The sequence below is a fragment of the Mesoplodon densirostris genome, unplaced genomic scaffold, assembly GCF_025265405.1.
Source record: "Mesoplodon densirostris isolate mMesDen1 unplaced genomic scaffold, mMesDen1 primary haplotype scaffold_41, whole genome shotgun sequence".
In the NCBI taxonomy this organism is placed as follows: Eukaryota; Metazoa; Chordata; class Mammalia; order Artiodactyla; family Ziphiidae; genus Mesoplodon; species Mesoplodon densirostris.
In genome coordinates, this window is record NW_026778197.1 from 5,372,408 (window position 1) to 5,394,041 (window position 21,634).

Consider the following 21,634-nt stretch of genomic DNA (forward strand, 5'->3'; position numbering starts at 1 on the left):
ATGACATGGAGCATTGTGATGCCAATGGTCATGGATCTTTGTGATGACAAAGGTCATGGAGCATTTTGATGGCAGGGGCGTTGTGCATTGTGATGAGAAGGGCAGGGAGCATTGTGATGACAGGGTCATGGAGCAATTTGATGAAAAGTGTCATGGAACATTTTGATGACAGGTGTTATGGAACATTGTGATGTCAGGGCTCATCGATCATTGTGATGATAAGTGCATGTAGCATTGTGATGACAGGAGTCATGTAACATTGTGATGACAGGGGTGAGGGAGTGTTGTGACAAATAGTGATGTAGCATTGTGATATCAGTGGTGAGAGAGCATTTTGATGAGAAGTGCATGGAGCATTGTGATGACAAATTTTATGGAGCATTGTGATGACAAGATTGTGGAGCATTGTAATGAGAAGCGCATGGTGCATTGTGATGACAAGGGTCATAGAGCATTGTGCTGAGAAAGGCATAGAGCATTGTGATGACAAGGGTCAAGGACCATTGTGATGAAAAGTTCATGGAGCATTGTGGTTAAAAAGGTCACAGAGACTGTTGATGACGAGGGTATGAACCATGGTGGTGACTGGAATGATGGAGCATTGTGATGACAGAGGTCATGGAGCATTGTGTTAACAAGGGCATGGAGCATTTTGATGACAAGGGCATGGAACATTGGTCTAATAAGTTTCATGGATTATTGCGATGAGAGTTGGAATGGCGCATTGTGATGACAAGGGCATGGAACATCGTGATGAGCAGATCATGCAGTATTGTGAAGACAGGTGTCAGGGAGCATTGTGATGACATATGTAATGGCCCATTGTGATGACGATGGCATGGATTATTGTGATGCCAAGTGTCATGAAGGATTCTGATGACAAAGGTAATGGAGCATTGTGATGACAATGGCTTGGAGCATTGTGAGGAGAAGGGTCAGGGAGCATTGTGCTGACAAGTGCATGGAGAATTGTAATGACAAGGGTCACGGAGCATTGTGATGAAATGGCATGGGGCATTGAGATGAAAAAGGCATGGAGCCTTTTCGTGACAGGTTTCAAGGAGCATTCTGATGACAAGTGCCACGGAGCATTGTGATGACAAGTGTCTTGAGAATTTTGATGACAAAGGTCATGGAGAATTGTGATGAAAAGGGCATGGAGTATTGTGATGACAGGCATCATGGAGCGTTGTGATGACAAGTGTTATGGAACATTGTGATCACAAGGGTTTGGAGCATTGTGATGACAGAGGTCATGGATCATTTTGATTTCAAGGAGCATGGAGCATTGTGATGACAAGGGCATGAAGCAATGTGATCCCAAAGTTCATGGAGGATTGTGATGACAATGGAAATGGAGTATTGTGATGACAAGCGCATAGAGCATTGTCATGACAAGATCATGTAGCATTTTGCTGAGAAAGACATGGAGCATTGTGATGACATGTGTAATGGAGCACTGTGATGACAAGCGTCACGGAGCTTTGTGAATTCAGGGGTCATGGAGCATTGGGATGACAAGGGCATGGATCACTGTGATGACAAGGGACATGGAGCACTGGGCTGAAAATGTTCATGGAGTGTTGTGATGACAGGGGTCATGGAGCATTGTGATGACTAGGGAATGGAGCATTGTGATGACAGGAGTCCCGGATCATTGTGTTGTCAGGTGTCATGGAGTGTTGTGATGACAGTGGTCATGGAGCATTGTGACGATATTGGCCATGGAGCATTGTGATGAGAAGGTCATGGAACATGGGGCTGAAAATGTTCATGGAGTGTTGTGATGACAGGGGTCATGGAGCATTGTGATGACAAGGGAATGGAGCATGGTGAGGACAAGGTCCTGGAGCATTGTGATGAGAAGGCCATGGCGACTTGTGATGACAAGTCTCATGGAGCATTCTGATGAAAAGGAGCATGGAGCATTGTGATTACAGGGGTCTTGGAGCGTTGTGATGAAAAGGGCATGGAGCATTGTGATGAGAAGTCCATGGAACATTCTGATTACATGCGTCAGTCAGCTTTTTGATGTGAAGGGCATGGAGCATTGTGATTACAGGGATCTTGGAGCATTGTGATGAAAAGGTCATGGATTATTGTGATGAAAAAGGCATGGAGCCTTCTCATGACAGGGTTCAAGGGGCATACTGACGACAAGTGTCAGGGAGCATTGTGATGACAAGTATATTGAGCATTGTGATGACAAAGATCATGGAGCATTGTGATGAGAAGTCCATGGATAACTGTGATGATGAGCGTCATGGGATGTTGTGATGATAAGTGTTATGGAACATTGTGATCACAAGGTTTTGGAGCATTATGATGAAAGAGGTCATGGAGAATATTGATTTCATTGTGATGACAATAGCCTGAAGCATTATGATGATGGGCATGGTGCATTGTGATGACAGGGTTCATGGAGCATTGAGATGAAAAGGGGCATGGAGCATTATGTTTACAGGGGTCTTGGAGCATTGTGATGACTATGGCAAGGAGAATTGTGATGAGAAGGCCTTGGAACTTTCTGATGACATGCGTCATAGAGCTTTGTGATAACAAGGGCATGGAGCATTGTGATTTCAGTGGTCTTCAGCATTGCGATGACAAGTTTTATGGAACATTTTGATGACTAGGCCGTGGAACATTGTGATGGCAGGGGTCATGGTTCATTGTAATGACAGAGGTAATGGAGCATTGTGATGACAAGGGCACGGAACACTGTGATACATGGGTCATGCAGGACTGTAATGACAAGGGCATGGAGCATTGTGATGAGAAGGGCATCGAGCATTGTGATAACAAGTATCAAGAAGCTTTGTGATGACAATGGCATTGAACAATGTTATGAGAGGGTTCATGGAGCATTGTGATGACACTGACATGGAGCAGTGTGATGCCAAGGGTCATGGAGCTTTGTGATGACAAGTCATGGAGCATTTTTTTTTTTTTTTTTTTTTTTTTTTTTTTTTTTTTTTTTTTTTTCCCTGTGTCCCGGCGCTTGAGGATAGAACCCGCGGAATGGAAGCCGCCGGTACCGAAGACATGACGCCGAGGGGGCCGGAGCCCTTTCCCTCTACCTCCGTACATTACGCGGACCGGGACCGCACGCCCGATCCCCGCCAAGAAAAGGAGGGTGTCATGGAGCATTTTGATGACAAGGGCATGGTGCATTGTGATGAGAAGGGCAGGGAGCATTTTGATGACCGGGTCATGCAGTAATTTGATAAAAAGTGTAATGGAACATTTAGATGGCAGGGGTTATAGAACATTGTGATGTCAGGGGTTTGGAGCTTTGCGATGGAAAGGGTCAAGGAGCATTTTGATGACAGGGGTTATGGAACATTGTGATGGCAGGGGTAATGGTGCATTGTTATGACAGGGGTAATGGAGAATTGTGATGAGAAGGGTATGGAACTTTGGTCTGAATTGTTTCATGGATTATTGTGATGAGAGTGGGCTTGGAGCATTGTGATGACAAGGGCACGGAACACTGTGATACATGGGTCATGCAGGGCTGTAATGACAAGGGCATGGAGCATTGTGATGAGAAGGGCATCGAGCGTTGTGATGACAAGTATCATGGAGCTTTGTGATGACAATGGCATTGAACAATATTATGAGAGTGTTCATGGAGCATTGTGATGACAATGACATGGAGCAGTGTGATGCCAAGGGTCATGGAGCTTTGTGATGACAAGTTATGGAGCATTTTGAGGACAAGGGCATGGTGCATTGTGATGAGAAGGGCAGGGAGCATTTTGAAGACCGGGTCATGCAGCAATTTGATAAAAAGTGTAATGGAACATTTAGATGGCAGGGGTTATAGAACATTGTGATGCCAGGGGTCATGGAGCTTTGGGATGGAAAGGGTCATGGAGCATTTTGATGACAGGGGTTACGGAACATTGTGATGGCAGGGGTCATGGAACATTGTGATGATAAGTGGATGTAGCATTGTGATGACAGGGTCATGGATCATTGTGATTCCACGGGTGAGGGAGTATTGTGATGACTAATGATGGAACATTGTGATATTTCTGGTGAGAGAGCATTTTGATGAGAAGTGCATGGACCATTGTGATTACAAGGTTTATGGAGCATTGCAATGACAAGGTTTGGAACGTTGTGGTGAGATGCGCGTGGCACATTGTGATGACAATGGTCATGGAGCATTGCTCTGAAAAAGACATGGAGCATTGTGATGACAAGGGTCACAGAGAATTGTGATGAAAAGTTCATGGAGCATTGTGGTTACAAAGGTCACAGAGCCTTGTGATGAGGCGGGCATGGACCATTGTAATGACAAACGTTATGAAGCATTGTGATGACTGGAGTCACGGAGCATTGTGATGACAGGGGTCATGAGCATTGTGATGACAAGGGCATGGTGCACTGTGATGACAGATGCATGGAGAACTGGTCTGACATGTTTCTTAGATTATTATGTTGAGAGTGGGCATGGTGCATTGTGATGACAAGGGCATGGAATATTGGTCTAATAAGTTTCATGGATTATTGCGATGACAGTTGGAATGGCGCATTTTGATGAAAAGGGCATGGAGCATCCTGATGACCAGGTCATGCAGTATTGTGAAGCCAGGTGTCAGGGAGCATTGTGATGACATATGTAATGGCCCATTGTGATGACGATGGCATGGAGCATAGCGATGACAAGTGTCATGGAGGAATCTGATGACAAAGGTAATGGAGCATTGTGATGACAATGGCTTGGAGCATTGTGATGACAAGGGTCAGGGAGCTTTGTGCTGACAAGTGCATGGAGAATTGTGATGACAAGGGGCATGGAACATTCTGATGACAAGCTTGTGGAGTATTTTGATGACAATGGCATGGAGTATTGTGATGAAAATGGAATGGGGCATTGTGATGGTAAAGGCATGAAGCCTTTTCGTGAGAGGGTTCAAGGAGCATTCTGATGACAAGTGTCAGGGAGCATTGTGATGACAAGTGTATTGAGAATTGTTATGACAAAGGTCATGGAGCTTTGTAATGAAAAGGGCATGGTGTATTGTGATGACAGGCATCATGGAGCGTTGTGATGACAAGTGTTATAGAACATTGTGATCACAAGTGTTTGGAGCATTGTGATGACAGAGGTTTGGATCATTTTGACTTCAAGGAGCATGGAGCATTGTGATGACAAGAGCATGAAGCAATGTGATCCCAAGGTACATGGAGGATTGTGATGACAATGGAAAAGGAGTATTGTGATGACAAGCGCATAGAGGACTGTAATGACAAGTTCTTGTAACATTTTGCTGACAAAGGCATGGAGCATTGTGATGACATGTGTCATAGAGCACTGTGATGACAAGCTTCACGGAGTATTGTGAATACAGGGGTCATGGAGCATTGGGATGACAAGGGCATGGATCATTGTGATGACAAGGGTCATGGAGCACTGGGATGAAAATGTTCATGGAGTGTTGTGATGACAGGGGTCATGGAGCATTGTGATGACTAGGGAATGGAGCATTCTGATGACAAGTGTCATGGAGCTTTTAGATGACAAGTGCATGGAGCATTGTGATTAGAGGCATCTTGGAGCATTGTGATGAAAAGGGCATGGATTATTATGATGAAGAAGGCATGGAACCTTGTCATGAAACGGTTCAAGGAGCATACTGACCACCAGTGTCAGGGAGCATTGTGATGACAAGTGTATTGAGAATTGTGAAGACAAAGATCATGGAGCATTGTGAAGAGAAGACCATGTATAATTGTGATGATGAGCGTCATGGGGTGTTGTGATGATAAGTGTTATGGATTATGGTGATCACAAGGGTATGGAACATTGTTATGACAGAGGTCATGGAGCATTTTGATTTCATTGTGATGACAATAGCATGAAGCATTATGATGATGGGCATGGTGCATTGTGATGACATGGTTCATGGATCATTGAGATGAAAAGGGGCATAGAGAATTGTGATTACAGTGTTCTTAGAGCATTGTGATGAGAACGGTCATGGATTCTTGTGATGACAAGGCCATGGAACATCGTGATGGCAGGGGTCATGGAGCATTGTTATGACAGGGGTAATGGAGCATTGTCATGGCAAGGGCATGGAGCATTGTGATGAGAAGGCCATGGAGCATTCTGATGACATGTGTCATGGAGCTATGTGAAGACAAGGGCATGGAGCAATGTGATGACAATGACATGGAGCATTGTGATGCCAATGGTCATGGATCTTTGTGATGACAAAGGTCATGGAGCATTTTGATGGCAGGGGCGTTGTGCATTGTGATGAGAAGGGCAGGGAGCATTGTGATGACAGGGTCATGGAGCAATTTGATGAAAAGTGTCATGGAACATTTTGATGACAGGTGTTATGGAACATTGTGATGTCAGGGCTCATCGATCATTGTGATGATAAGTGCATGTAGCATTGTGATGACAGGAGTCATGTAACATTGTGATGACAGGGGTGAGGGAGTGTTGTGACAAACAGTGATGTAGCATTGTGATATCAGTGGTGAGAGAGCATTTTGATGAGAAGTGCATGGAGCATTGTGATGACAAATTTTATGGAGCATTGTGATGACAAGATTGTGGAGCATTGTAATGAGAAGCGCATGGTGCATTGTGATGACAAGGGTCATAGAGCATTGTGCTGAGAAAGGCATAGAGCATTGTGATGACAAGGGTCAAGGACCATTGTGATGAAAAGTTCATGGAGCATTGTGGTTAAAAAGGTCACAGAGACTGTTGATGACGAGGGTATGAACCATGGTGGTGACTGGAATGATGGAGCATTGTGATGACAGAGGTCATGGAGCATTGTGTTAACAAGGGCATGGAGCATTTTGATGACAAGGGCATGGAACATTGGTCTAATAAGTTTCATGGATTATTGCGATGAGAGTTGGAATGGCGCATTGTGATGACAAGGGCATGGAACATCGTGATGAGCAGATCATGCAGTATTGTGAAGACAGGTGTCAGGGAGCATTGTGATGACATATGTAATGGCCCATTGTGATGACGATGGCATGGATTATTGTGATGCCAAGTGTCATGAAGGATTCTGATGACAAAGGTAATGGAGCATTGTGATGACAATGGCTTGGAGCATTGTGAGGAGAAGGGTCAGGGAGCATTGTGCTGACAAGTGCATGGAGAATTGTAATGACAAGGGTCACGGAGCATTGTGATGAAAACGGCATGGGGCATTGAGATGAAAAAGGCATGGAGCCTTTTCGTGACAGGTTTCAAGGAGCATTCTGATGACAAGTGCCACGGAGCATTGTGATGACAAGTGTCTTGAGAATTTTGATGACAAAGGTCATGGAGAATTGTGATGAAAAGGGCATGGAGTATTGTGATGACAGGCATCATGGAGCGTTGTGATGACAAGTGTTATGGAACATTGTGATCACAAGGGTTTGGAGCATTGTGATGACAGAGGTCATGGATCATTTTGATTTCAAGGAGCATGGAGCATTGTGATGACAAGGGCATGAAGCAATGTGATCCCAAAGTTCATGGAGGATTGTGATGACAATGGAAATGGAGTATTGTGATGACAAGCGCATAGAGCATTGTCATGACAAGATCATGTAGCATTTTGCTGAGAAAGACATGGAGCATTGTGATGACATGTGTAATGGAGCACTGTGATGACAAGCGTCACGGAGCTTTGTGAATTCAGGGGTCATGGAGCATTGGGATGACAAGGGCATGGATCACTGTGATGACAAGGGACATGGAGCACTGGGCTGAAAATGTTCATGGAGTGTTGTGATGACAGGGGTCATGGAGCATTGTGATGACTAGGGAATGGAGCATTGTGATGACAGGAGTCCCGGATCATTGTGTTGTCAGGTGTCATGGAGTGTTGTGATGACAGTGGTCATGGAGCATTGTGACGATATTGGCCATGGAGCATTGTGATGAGAAGGTCATGGAACATGGGGCTGAAAATGTTCATGGAGTGTTGTGATGACAGGGGTCATGGAGCATTGTGATGACAAGGGAATGGAGCATGGTGAGGATAAGGTCCTGGAGCATTGTGATGAGAAGGCCATGGCGACTTGTGATGACAAGTCTCATGGAGCATTCTGATGAAAAGGAGCATGGAGCATTGTGATTACAGGGTTCTTGGAGCATTGTGGTGAAAAGGGCATGGAGCACTGTGATGAGAAGTCCATGGAACATTCTGATGACATGCGTCATTCAGCTTTTTGATGTGAAGGGCATGGAGCATTGTGATTACAGGGATCTTGGAGCATTGTGATGAAAAGGTCATGGATTATTGTGATGAAAAAGGCATGGAGCCTTCTCATGACAGGGTTCAAGGGGCATACTGACGACAAGTGTCAGGGAGCATTGTGATGACAAGTATATTGAGCATTGTGATGACAAAGATCATGGAGCATTGTGATGAGAAGTCCATGGATAACTGTGATGATGAGCGTCATGGGATGTTGTGATGATAAGTGTTATGGAACATTGTGATCACAAGGTTTTGGAGCATTATGATGAAAGAGGTCATGGAGAATATTGATTTCATTGTGATGACAATAGCCTGAAGCATTATGATGATGGGCATGGTGCATTGTGATGACAGGGTTCATGGAGCATTGAGATGAAAAGGGGCATGGAGCATTATGTTTACAGGGGTCTTGGAGCATTGTGATGACTATGGCAAGGAGAATTGTGATGAGAAGGCCTTGGAACTTTCTGATGACATGCGTCATAGAGCTTTGTGATAACAAGGGCATGGAGCATTGTGATTTCAGTGGTCTTCAGCATTGCGATGACAAGTTTTATGGAACATTTTGATGACTAGGCCGTGGAACATTGTGATGGCAGGGGTCATGGTTCATTGTAATGACAGAGGTAATGGAGCATTGTGATGACAAGGGCACGGAACACTGTGATACATGGGTCATGCAGGACTGTAATGACAAGGGCATGGAGCATTGTGATGAGAAGGGCATCGAGCATTGTGATAACAAGTATCAAGAAGCTTTGTGATGACAATGGCATTGAACAATGTTATGAGAGGGTTCATGGAGCATTGTGATGACACTGACATGGAGCAGTGTGATGCCAAGGGTCATGGAGCTTTGTGATGACAAGTCATGGAGCATTTTGATGACAAGGGCATGGTGCATTGTGATGAGAAGGGCAGGGAGCATTTTGATGACCGGGTCATGCAGTAATTTGATAAAAAGTGTAATGGAACATTTAGATGGCAGGGGTTATAGAACATTGTGATGTCAGGGGTTTGGAGCTTTGCGATGGAAAGGGTCATGGAGCATTTTGATGACAGGGGTTATGGAACATTGTGATGGCAGGGGTAATGGTGCATTGTTATGACAGGGGTAATGGAGAATTGTGATGAGAAGGGTATGGAACTTTGGTCTGAAATGTTTCATGGATTATTGTGATGAGAGTGGGCTTGGAGCATTGTGATGACAAGGGCACGGAACACTGTGATACATGGGTCATGCAGGACTGTAATGACAAGGGCATGGAGCATTGTGATGAGAAGGGCATCGAGCGTTGTGATGACAAGTATCATGGAGCTTTGTGATGACAATGGCATTGAACAATGTTATGAGAGTGTTCATGGAGCATTGTGATGACAATGACATGGAGCAGTGTGATGCCAAGGGTCATGGAGCTTTGTGATGACAAGTCATGGAGCATTTTGATGACAGGGTCATGCAGCATATTTTAAAATGTGTAATGGAACATTTTGATGGCAGTGGTTATAGAACATTGTGATGTCAGGGGTCTTGGAGCTTTGGGATGGAAAGGGTCATGGAGCATTTTGATGACAGGTCTTATGGAACATTGTGATGGCAGGGGTCATGGAACATTGCGATGATAAGGGGATGTAGCATGGTGATGACAGGGTCATGGAACATTGTGATTAAAAGGGTGAGTGTTTATTGTGATGACTCGTGATTGAATATTGTGATATCTCTGGTGAGAGAGCATTTTGATGAGAAGTGCATGGAGCATTGTGATTACAAGGTTTATGGAGCATTGCAATGACAAGGTTTGGAACATTGTGATGACATGCACGTGGCACATTGTGATGACAATGGTCATGAAGCATTGTTCTGACAAATACATGGAGCATTGTGATGACAAGTTTCTCAGAGAATTGTGATGAAAAGTTCATGGAGCATTGTGGTTACAAAGGTCACAGAGCCTTGTGATGACGCGGGCATGGACCATTGTGATGACAAACGTTATGAAGCATTGTGATGACTGGAATCATGGAGCATTGTGATGACAGGGGCATGGAGCATTGTGATGACAGTGTCATGGAGCATTGGTCTGACAAGTTTCATAGATTATTGTGATGAGAGTGGGCATGGTGCATTGTGATGACAAGGGCATGCAGCATTGTGATGATAAGGTCATGGAGTATTGTGAAGACAGGTGTCAGGGAGCATTGTGAGACATATGTCATGATCCATGGCGATGACAATGGCATGGAGTTTTGTGATACCAAATGTAATGGTGGATTGTGATGACAAATATAATGGAGCATTGTGATGATTAGGGCTTGAAACATTATGATGACAAGGGCCATTGAAAATTTTGATGACAAGGTCGTGAAGCATTGTGATGACAAGGTCCTGGAGCATTTTGATGACAAAACCATGGAGCCCTGTGATGACAAGTCTCATGGAGCATACTGATTAAAAGGGGAAAGGAGCATTTTGATTACAGGTGTCTTGGAACATTTTGAAGACAAGGGCATGGAGCATTGTGAGGAGAAGACCAAGGAGCATTCTTATGACATGCGTCATTGAGCTTTGTGATGACAATGGCATGGACCATTGTGATTACATGGGACGTGGAGCATTGTGATGACAAGGGCATGAAGAAAAGTGATCCCAAGTTTCATGGAGGATTGTGATGACAATGGAAATGGAGTATTGTGATGACAAGCGCATAGAGGATTTTAATGACAAGGTCATGTAGCATTTTGCTGACAAATGCATGGAGCATTGTAATGACATGTGTCATGGAGCACTGTGTTGACAAGCGTCACGGAGCATTGTGAATACAGGGTTCAAGGAGCATTGGGATGACGAGGGCATGGATCATTGTGATGAAAAGTGTCATGAAGCACTGGGCTGAAAATATAAACGGAGTGTTGTGATGACAGGTGTCATGGAGCATTGTGATGACTAGGGAATGGAGCATTGTGTTGCCAAGTGTCATGGAGGATTCTGATGACAAAAGTAATGGAGCATTGTGATGACAATGGCTTGGAGAATTGTGATGACAAGGTTCAGGGAGCATTGTGCTGACAAGTGCATGGAGAATTGTGATGACAAGGGTCATGGAGCATTCTGATGACGAGCTTGTGGAGTATTGTGATGACAGTGGAATGGAGCATTGTGATGAAAACGACATGGGGCATTGTGATGAAAAATGCATGGAGCCTTTTCGTGACAGGGTTCAAGGAGCATTCTGATGACAAGTGTCAGGGAGCATTGTGATAACATGTATATTGAGAATTGTGATGAAAATGTCATGGATCATTGTGATGAAAAATGCATGGATCCTTGTCATGACAGGGTTCAAGGAGCATACTGACGACAAATGTCAGGGAGCATTTTGATGACAAGTGTATTGAGCATTGTGATGACAAAGGTCAACGAGCATTGCGATGAGAAGTCCATTGATAATTGTGATGACGAGCCACATGGGGCATTGTGATGACAAGTGTTATGGAATATTGTGTTCACAAGGGTTTGGAGCATTGTTATGACAGAGGTCATGGAGCATTTTGATTTCATTGTGATGACAATAGCATGAAGCATTATGATGATGGGCATGGTGCATTGTGATGACAGCCTTCATGGATCATTGAGATGAAAAGGGGCATAGAGCATTGTGATTAGAGTGTTCTTGGAGCATTGTGATGAGAAGGGTCATGGAGCCTTTGATGACAAGGCCATGGAAATTCGTGATGACAGGGGTCATGGAGCATTGTTATGACAGGGGTAATGGAGCATTGTGATGGCAAGGGCATGGAACATTGTGATGAGAAGGCCATGGAGCATTTTGATGACATGTGTCATTGAGCTTTTTGATGACAACGGCATGGAGCAATGTGATGAGAGCGTTCATGGAGCATTGTGATGACAATGACATGGAGCATTGTGATGCCAAGGGTCATGGAGCATTTTGATGGCAAGGGCGTTGTGCATTGTGATGAGAAGGGCAGGGAGCATTCTGATGACAGGGTCATGGAGCAATTTGATGAAAAGTATCATGCAACATATTGATGACAGGTGTTATGGAACATTGTGATGTCAGGGGTCATCGAACTTTGTGATGATAATTGCATGTAGCATTGTGATGACAGGAGTCATGGAACATTGTGACGAAAAGGGTGAGGGTGTATTGTGACAAATAGTGATGTAGCATTGTGATATCAGTGGTGAGAGGGCATTGTGATGAGAAGTGCATGGAGCATTGTGATGACAAATTTATGGAGCATTGTGATGACAAGATTGTGGAGCACTCTGATGACAAGCGCATGGTGCATTGTGATGACATGTTTCATGGAGCATTTTGCTGACAAGCGCATGGAGCATTGTGATGACAAGGGTCAAAGAGCATTGTGATGAAAAGTTCATGGAGCATTGTGGTTTAAAAGGTCACAGATACTGTTGATGACGAGTGCATGAATCATTGTGATGACAAAGGTCATGAAGCATTGTGATGACTGGAGTCACGGAGCATTGTGATGACAGAGGTCATGGAGCATTGTGATAACAAAGGCATGGAGCATTGTGATGACAAGGGCATGGAACATTGGTCTAATAAGTTTCATGGATTATTGCGATGACAGTTGGAATGGCGCATTGTGATGACAAGGGCATGGAGCATCCCGATGACAAGGTCATGCAGTATTGTGAAGACAGGTGTCAGGCAGCATTGTGATGACATATATAATGGCCCATTATGATGACGATGGCTTGGAGCATTGTGATGCCAAGTGTCATGGAGGATTCTGATGACAAATGTAATGGAGCATTGTATGGAGCCTTTTCGTGACAGTGTTCAAGGAGCATTGTGATGACAAGTGTCAGGGAGCATTGTGATGACAAGTGTATTGAGAATTCTGATGAGAAAGGTCATGGAGCTTTGTAATGAAAAGGGCATGGAGTATTGTGATGACAGGCATCATGGAGTGTTGTGATGACAAGTGTTATGGTACATTGTGATCACAAGGGTTTGGAGCATTGTGATGACAGAGGTCATGGATCATTTTGATTTCAAGGAGCATGGAGAATTATGATGACAAGGGCATGAAGCAATGTGATCCCCAAGTTCATGGAGGATTGTGATGACAATGGAAGTGGAGTATTGTGATGACAAGCGCATAGAGCATTGTCATGATAAGGTCATGTAGCATTTTGATGACAAAGGCATGCAGCATTGTGATGACATGTGTCATGGCCACAGTGATGACAATCGTTACCGTCCGTTGTGAATACAGGGGTCATGGAACATTGGGATGACAAGGGCATGGATCTTTGTGATGACAAGTGTCATGGAGCAGTGGGCTGAAAATGTTCATGGAGTGTTGTGATGACAGGAGTCATGGAGCATTGTGATGAATAGGGAATAGAGCACTGTGATGAAAAGAGTCCCGGATCATTGTGTTGTCAGGTGTCATGGAGTGTTGTGATGACAGTGGTCATGGAGCATTGTGATGATATTGGCCATGGAGCATTGTGATGAGAAAGTAGTGGAGCACTGGGCTGAAAATGTTCATGGATTATTGTGATGACAGGGGTCATGGAGCATTGTGATGACAAGGGAATGGAGCATGGTGGTGACAAGGTCTTGGAGCATTGTGAAAAGAAGACCATGGAGAGTTGTGATGACAAGCCTCATGGAGCATTCTGAAGAAAAGGGGCCTGGAGCATTGTGTTTACAGGGGTCTTAGTGCATTGTGATGACTAGGGCATGGAGCATTGTGATGAGAAAGCCATGGAGCATTCTGTTGACATGCGTCATGGAGTTTTGTGATGACAAGGGCATGGAGCATTGTGATTACAGGGATCTTGGAGTATTGAGATGAAAAAGTCATGGATCTTTGTGATGAAAAAGGCATGGAGCCTTGTCATGACAGGGTTCAAGGAGCATACTGACGACAAGTGTCAGGGAGCATTGTGATGAGAAGTGTATTGAGCATTGGGATGGCAAAGATCATGGAGCATTGTTATGAGAAGACCATGGAAAATTGTGATGATGAGCATCATGGTGTGTTGTGATGATAAGTGTTATGCAACATTGTGATCACAAGGGTTTGGAGCATTATGATGACAGAGGTCATGGAAAATATTGATTTCATTGTGATGAAAATAGCCTGAAGCATTATGATGATGTGCATGGTGCATTGTGATGACAGGGTTCATGGAGCATTGAGATGAAAAGGGGCATGGAGCATTGTAATTACAAGGATTTTTGAGCATTGTGATGACAAGGACATGGAGCATTGTGATTTCAGGGGTCTTGAGCATTGTGATGAGAAGTGTCATGGAACCTTGTGATGACTAGGCCGTGGAACATTTTGATGGCAGCGGTCATGGTGCATTGTTATGACAGGGGTAATGGAGCATTGTGATGAGAAGGGTATGGAACTTTGGTCTGAAATGTTTCATGGATTATTGTGATGAGAGTGGGCATGGAGCATTGTGATGACAAGGGCACGGAACACTGTGATACATGGGTTATGCAGGACTGTAATGACAAGGGCATGGAGCATTGTGATGAGAAGGGCTTCGAGCATTGTGATGACAGGTGTCATGGAGCTTTATGATGACAAGGGCATTGAGCAATGTTATGAGATTTTTCATGGAGCACTGTGATGACAATGACATTGAGCAATGTGATGCCAAGGGTCATGGAGCTTTGTGATGACAAGTCATGGAGCATTTTAATGACAAGGGCATTGTGCATTGTGATGAGAAGTGCAGGGAGCATTTTGATGACCGGGTCATGCAGCAATTTGATAAAAATTGTAATGGAATATTTTGATGGCAGGGGTTATAGAACATTGTGATGTCAGGGGTCATGGAACATTTTGATGATAAGGGGACGTAGCATTTTGATTACAGAGTCATGGATCATTGTGATTCCAGGGGTGAGGGAGTATTTTGACGACTAGTGATGGAACATTGTGATATCTCTGGTGAGAGAGCATTTTGATGAGAAGTGCATGGACCATTGTGATTACAAGGTTTATGGAGCATTGCAATGAAAACGTTGTGGACCGTTGTGATGAAATGCGTGTGGCACATTGTGATGTCAATGGTCATGGAGCATTGTTCTGACAAAGATATGGAGCATTGTGATGACAAGGGTCACAGAGAATTGTGATGAAATGTTCATGGAGCATTGTGGTTACAAAGGTCACTGAGCCTTGTGATGATGCGGGCATGGATCATTGTGATGACAAACGTTATGAAGCATTGTGATGACTGGAGTCACGGAGCATTGTGATGACAGGTGTCAAGGAGCATTGTGATGACAAGGGCATGGAGTATTGTGATGACAGGCATCATGGAGCGTTGTGATGACAAGTGTTATGGAACACTGTAATCACAAAAGTTTGGAGCATTGTGATGACAGAGGTCATGGATCATTTTGATTTCAAGGAGCATGGAGCATTGTGATGAAAAGGGCATGAAGCAATGTGATCCCAAAATTCATGGAGGATTGTGATGACAATGGAAATGGAGTATTGTGATGACAACCACATAGAGGATTGTAATGACAAGGTCATGTAGCATTTTGCTGACAAAGGCATGGAGCATTGTGATGACATGTGTCATGGAGCACTGTGTTGACAAGCGTCACGGAGCATTGTGAATACAGGGTTCATGGAGCATTGGGATGACAAGGGCATGGATCATTGTGATGACAAGGGTCATGGAGCACTGTGCTGAAAATATTCATGGAGTGTTGTGATGACAGGGGTCATGGAGCATTGTGATGACTAGGGAATGGAGCATTCTGATGACAAGTGTCATGGAGCTTTTAGATGACAAGTGCATGGAGCATTGTGATTACAGGCATCTTGGAGCATTGTGATGAAAAGGGCATGGATTATTATGATGAAGAAGGCATGGAACCTTGTCATGAAACGGTTCAAGGAGCATACTGACCACCAGTGTCAGGGAGCATTGTGATGACAAGTGTATTGAGAATTGTGAAGACAAAGATCATGGAGCATTGTGAAGAGAAGACCATGTATAATTGTGATGATGAGCGTCATGGGGTGTTGTGATGATAAGTGTTATGGATTATGGTGATCACAAGGGTATGGAACATTGTTATGACAGAGGTCATGGAGCATTTTGATTTCATTGTGATGACAATAGCATGAAGCATTATGATGATGGGCATGGTGCATTGTGATGACATGGTTCATGGATCATTGAGATGAAAAGGGGCATAGAGAATTGTGATTACAGTGTTCTTAGAGCATTGTGATGAGAACGGTCATGGATTCTTGTGATGACAAGGCCATGGAACATCGTGATGGCAGGGGTCATGGAGCATTGTTATGACAGGGGTAATGGAGCATTGTCATGGCAAGGGCATGGAGCATTGTGATGAGAAGGCCATGGAGCATTCTGATGACATGTGTCATGGAGCTATGTGAAGACAAGGGCATGGAGCAATGTGATGACAATGACATGGAGCATTGTGATGCCAATGGTCATGGATCTTTGTGATGACAAAGGTCATGGAGCATTTTGATGGCAGGGGCGTTGTGCATTGTGATGAGAAGGGCAGGGAGCATTGTGATGACAGGGTCATGGAGCAATTTGATGAAAAGTGTCATGGAACATTTTGATGACAGGTGTTATGGAACATTTTGATGTCAGGGCTCATCGATCATTGTGATGATAAGTGCATGTAGCATTGTGATGACAGGAGTCATGTAACATTGTGATGACAGGGGTGAGGGAGTGTTGTGACAAATAGTGATGTAGCATTGTGATATCAGTGGTGAGAGAGCATTTTGATGAGAAGTGCATGGAGCATTGTGATGACAAATTTTATGGAGCATTGTGATGACAAGATTGTGGAGCATTGTAATGAGAAGCACATGGTGCATTGTGATGACAAGGGTCATAGAGCATTGTGCTGAGAAAGGCATAGAGCATTGTGATGACAAGGGTCAAGGACCATTGTGATGAAAAGTTCATGGAGCATTGTGGTTAAAAAGGTCACAGAGACTGTTGATGACGAGGGTATGAACCATTGTGGTGACTGGAATGATGGAGCATTGTGATGACAGAGGTCATGGAGCATTGTGTTAACAAGGGCATGGAGCATTTTGATGACAAGGGCATGGAACATTGGTCTAATAAGTTTCATGGATTATTGCGATGAGAGTTGGAATGGCGCATTGTGATGACAAGGGCATGGAACATCGTGATGAGCAGATCATGCAGTATTGTGAAGACAGGTGTCAGGGAGCATTGTGATGACATATGTAATGGCCCATTGTGATGACGATGGCATGGATTATTGTGATGCCAAGTGTCATGAAGGATTCTGATGACAAAGGTAATGGAGCATTGTGATGACAATGGCTTGGAGCATTGTGAGGAGAAGGGTCAGGGAGCATTGTGCTGACAAGTGCATGGAGAATTGTAATGACAAGGGTCACGGAGCATTGTGATGAAAACGGCATGGGGCATTGAGATGAAAAAGGCATGGAGCCTTTTCGTGACAGGTTTCAAGGAGCATTCTGATGACAAGTGCCAGGGAGCATTGTGATGACAAGTGTCTTGAGAATTTTGATGACAAAGGTCATGGAGAATTGTGATGAAAAGGGCATGGAGTATTGTGATGACAGGCATCATGGAGCGTTGTGATGACAAGTGTTATGGAACATTGTGATCACAAGGGTTTGGAGCATTGTGATGACAGAGGTCATGGATCATTTTGATTTCAAGGAGCATGGAGCATTGTGATGACAAGGGCATGAAGCAATGTGATCCCAAAGTTCATGGAGGATTGTGATGACAATGGAAATGGAGTATTGTGATGACAAGCGCATAGAGCATTGTCATGACAAGGTCATGTAGCATTTTGCTGAGAAAGACATGGAGCATTGTGATGACATGTGTAATGGAGCACTGTGATGACAAGCGTCACGGAGCTTTGTGAATTCAGGGGTCATGGAGCATTGGGATGACAAGGGCATGGATCACTGTGATGACAAGGGTCATGGAGCACTGGGCTGAAAATGTTCATGGAGTGTTGTGATGACAGGGGTCATGGAGCATTGTGATGACTAGGGAATGGAGCATTGTGATGACAAGAGTCCCGGATCATTGTGTTGTCAGGTGTCATGGAGTGTTGTGATGACAGTGGTCATGGAGCATTGTGACGATATTGGCCATGGAGCATTGTGATGAGAAGGTCATGGAACATGGGGCTGAAAATGTTCATGGAGTGTTGTGATGACAGGGGTCATGGAGCATTGTGATGACAAGGGAATGGAGCATGGTGAGGACAAGGTCCTGGAGCATTGTGATGAGAAGGCCATGGCGACTTGTGATGACAAGTCTCATGGAGCATTCTGATGAAAAGGAGCATGGAGCATTGTGATTACAGGGGTCTTGGAGCATTGTGATGAAAAGGGCATGGAGCATTGTGATGAGAAGTCCATGGAACATTCTGATGACATGCGTCATTCAGCTTTTTGATGTGAAGGGCATGGAGCATTGTGATTACAGGGATCTTGGAGCATTGTGATGAAAAGGTCATGGATTATTGTGATGAAAAAGGCATGGAGCCTTCTCATGACAGGGTTCAAGGGGCATACTGACGACAAGTGTCAGGGAGCATTGTGATGACAAGTGTATTGAGCATTGTGATGACAAAGATCATGGAGCATTGTGATGAGAAGTCCATGGATAACTGTGATGATGAGCGTCATGAGATGTTGTGATGATAAGTGTTATGGAACATTGTGATCACAAGGTTTTGGAGCATTATGATGAAAGAGGTCATGGAGAATATTGATTTCATTGTGATGACAATAGCCTGAAGCATTATGATGATGGGCATGGTGCATTGTGATGACAGGGTTCATGGAGCATTGAGATGAAAAGGGGCATGGAGCATTGTAATTACAAGGATTTTTGAGCATTGTGATGACAAGGACATGGAGCATTGTGATTTCAGGGGTCTTGAGCATTGTGATGAGAAGTGTCATGGAACCTTGTGATGACTAGGCCGTGGAACATTTTGATGGCAGCGGTCATGGTGCATTGTTATGACAGGGGTAATGGAGCATTGTGATGAGAAGGGTATGGAACTTTGGTCTGAAATGTTTCATGGATTATTGTGATGAGAGTGGGCATGGAGCATTGTGATGACAAGGGCACGGAACACTGTGATACATGGGTTATGCAGGACTGTAATGACAAGGGCATGGAGCATTGTGATGAGAAGGGCTTCGAGCATTGTGATGACAGGTGTCATGGAGCTTTATGATGACAAGGGCATTGAGCAATGTTATGAGATTTTTCATGGAGCATTGTGATGACAATGACATTGAGCAATGTGATGCCAAGGGTCATGGAGCTTTGTGATGACAAGTCATGGAGCATTTTAATGACAAGGGCATTGTGCATTGTGATGAGAAGTGCAGGGAGCATTTTGATGACCGGGTCATGCAGCAATTTGATAAAAATTGTAATGGAATATTTTGATGGCAGGGGTTATAGAACATTGTGATGTCAGGGGTCATGGAATATTTTGATGATAAGGGGACGTAGCATTTTGATTACAGAGTCATGGATCATTGTGATTCCAGGGGTGAGGGAGTATTTTGACGACTAGTGATGGAACATTGTGATATCTCTGGTGAGAGAGCATTTTGATGAGAAGTGCATGGACCATTGTGATTACAAGGTTTATGGAGCATTGCAATGAAAACGTTGTGGACCGTTGTGATGAAATGCGTGTGGCACATTGTGATGTCAATGGTCATGGAGCATTGTTCTGACAAAGATATGGAGCATTGTGATGACAAGGGTCACAGAGAATTGTGATGAAATGTTCATGGAGCATTGTGGTTACAAAGGTCACAGAGCCTTGTGATGATGCGGGAATGGATCATTGTGATGACAAACGTTATGAAGCATTGTGATGACTGGAGTCACGGAGCATTGTGATGACAGGTGTCAAGGAGCATTGTGATGACAAGGGCATGGAGTATTGTGATGACAGGCATCATGGAGCGTTGTGATGACAAGTGTTATGGAACACTGTAATCACAAAAGTTTGGAGCATTGTGATGACAGAGGTCATGGATCATTTTGATTTCAAGGAGCATGGAGCATTGTGATGAAAAGGGCATGAAGCAATGTGATCCCAAAATTCATGGAGGATTGTGATGACAATGGAAATGGAGTATTGTGATGACAACCACATAGAGGATTGTAATGACAAGGTCATGTAGCATTTTGCTGACAAAGGCATGGAGCATTGTGATGACATGTGTCATGGAGCACTGTGTTGACAAGCGTCACGGAGCATTGTGAATACAGGGTTCATGGAGCATTGGGATGACAAGGGCATGGATCATTGTGATGACAAGGGTCATGGAGCACTGTGCTGAAAATATTCATGGAGTGTTGTGATGACAGGGGTCATGGAGCATTGTGATGACTAGGGAATGGAGCATTCTGATGACAAGTGTCATGGAGCTTTTAGATGACAAGTGCATGGAGCATTGTGATTACAGGCATCTTGGAGCATTGTGATGAAAAGGGCATGGATTATTATGATGAAGAAGGCATGGAGCCTTGTCATGAAAGGGTTCAAGGAGCATACTGACCACCAGTGTCAGGGAGCATTGTGATGACAAGTGTATTGAGAATTGTGAAGACAAAGATCATGGAGCATTGTGAAGAGAAGACCATGTATAATTGTGATGATGAGCGTCATGGGGTGTTGTGATGATAAGTGTTATGGATTATGGTGATCACAAGGGTATGGAACATTGTTATGACAGAGGTCATGGAGCATTTTGATTTCATTGTGATGACAATAGCATGAAGCATTATGATGATGGGCATGGTGCATTGTGATGACATGGTTCATGGATCATTGAGATGAAAAGGGGCATAGAGAATTGTGATTACAGTGTTCTTAGAGCATTGTGATGAGAACGGTCATGGATTCTTGTGATGACAAGGCCATGGAACATCGTGATGGCAGGGGTCATGGAGCATTGTTATGACAGGGGTAATGGAGCATTGTCATGGCAAGGGCATGGAGCATTGTGATGAGAAGGCCATGGAGCATTCTGATGACATGTGTCATGGAGCTATGTGAAGACAAGGGCATGGAGCAATGTGATGACAATGACATGGAGCATTGTGATGCCAATGGTCATGGATCTTTGTGATGACAAAGGTCATGGAGCATTTTGATGGCAGGGGCGTTGTGCATTGTGATGAGAAGGGCAGGGAGCATTGTGATGACAGGGTCATGGAGCAATTTGATGAAAAGTGTCATGGAACATTTTGATGACAGGTGTTATGGAACATTGTGATGTCAGGGCTCATCGATCAT

General features: G+C 44.1%; 1 non-coding gene across 1 annotated transcript; it reads right to left on the minus strand.

Annotated features, from left to right (window-relative positions):
- Positions 1-2,987: 2,987 nt before the first annotated feature.
- On the minus strand, positions 2,988-3,136 carry LOC132482923 (small nucleolar RNA SNORA57). Its single transcript, XR_009531027.1, has one exon. It is a non-coding gene; the product is annotated as a small nucleolar RNA SNORA57 (small nucleolar RNA).
- Between the last annotated feature and the right edge of the window lie 18,498 nt (positions 3,137-21,634).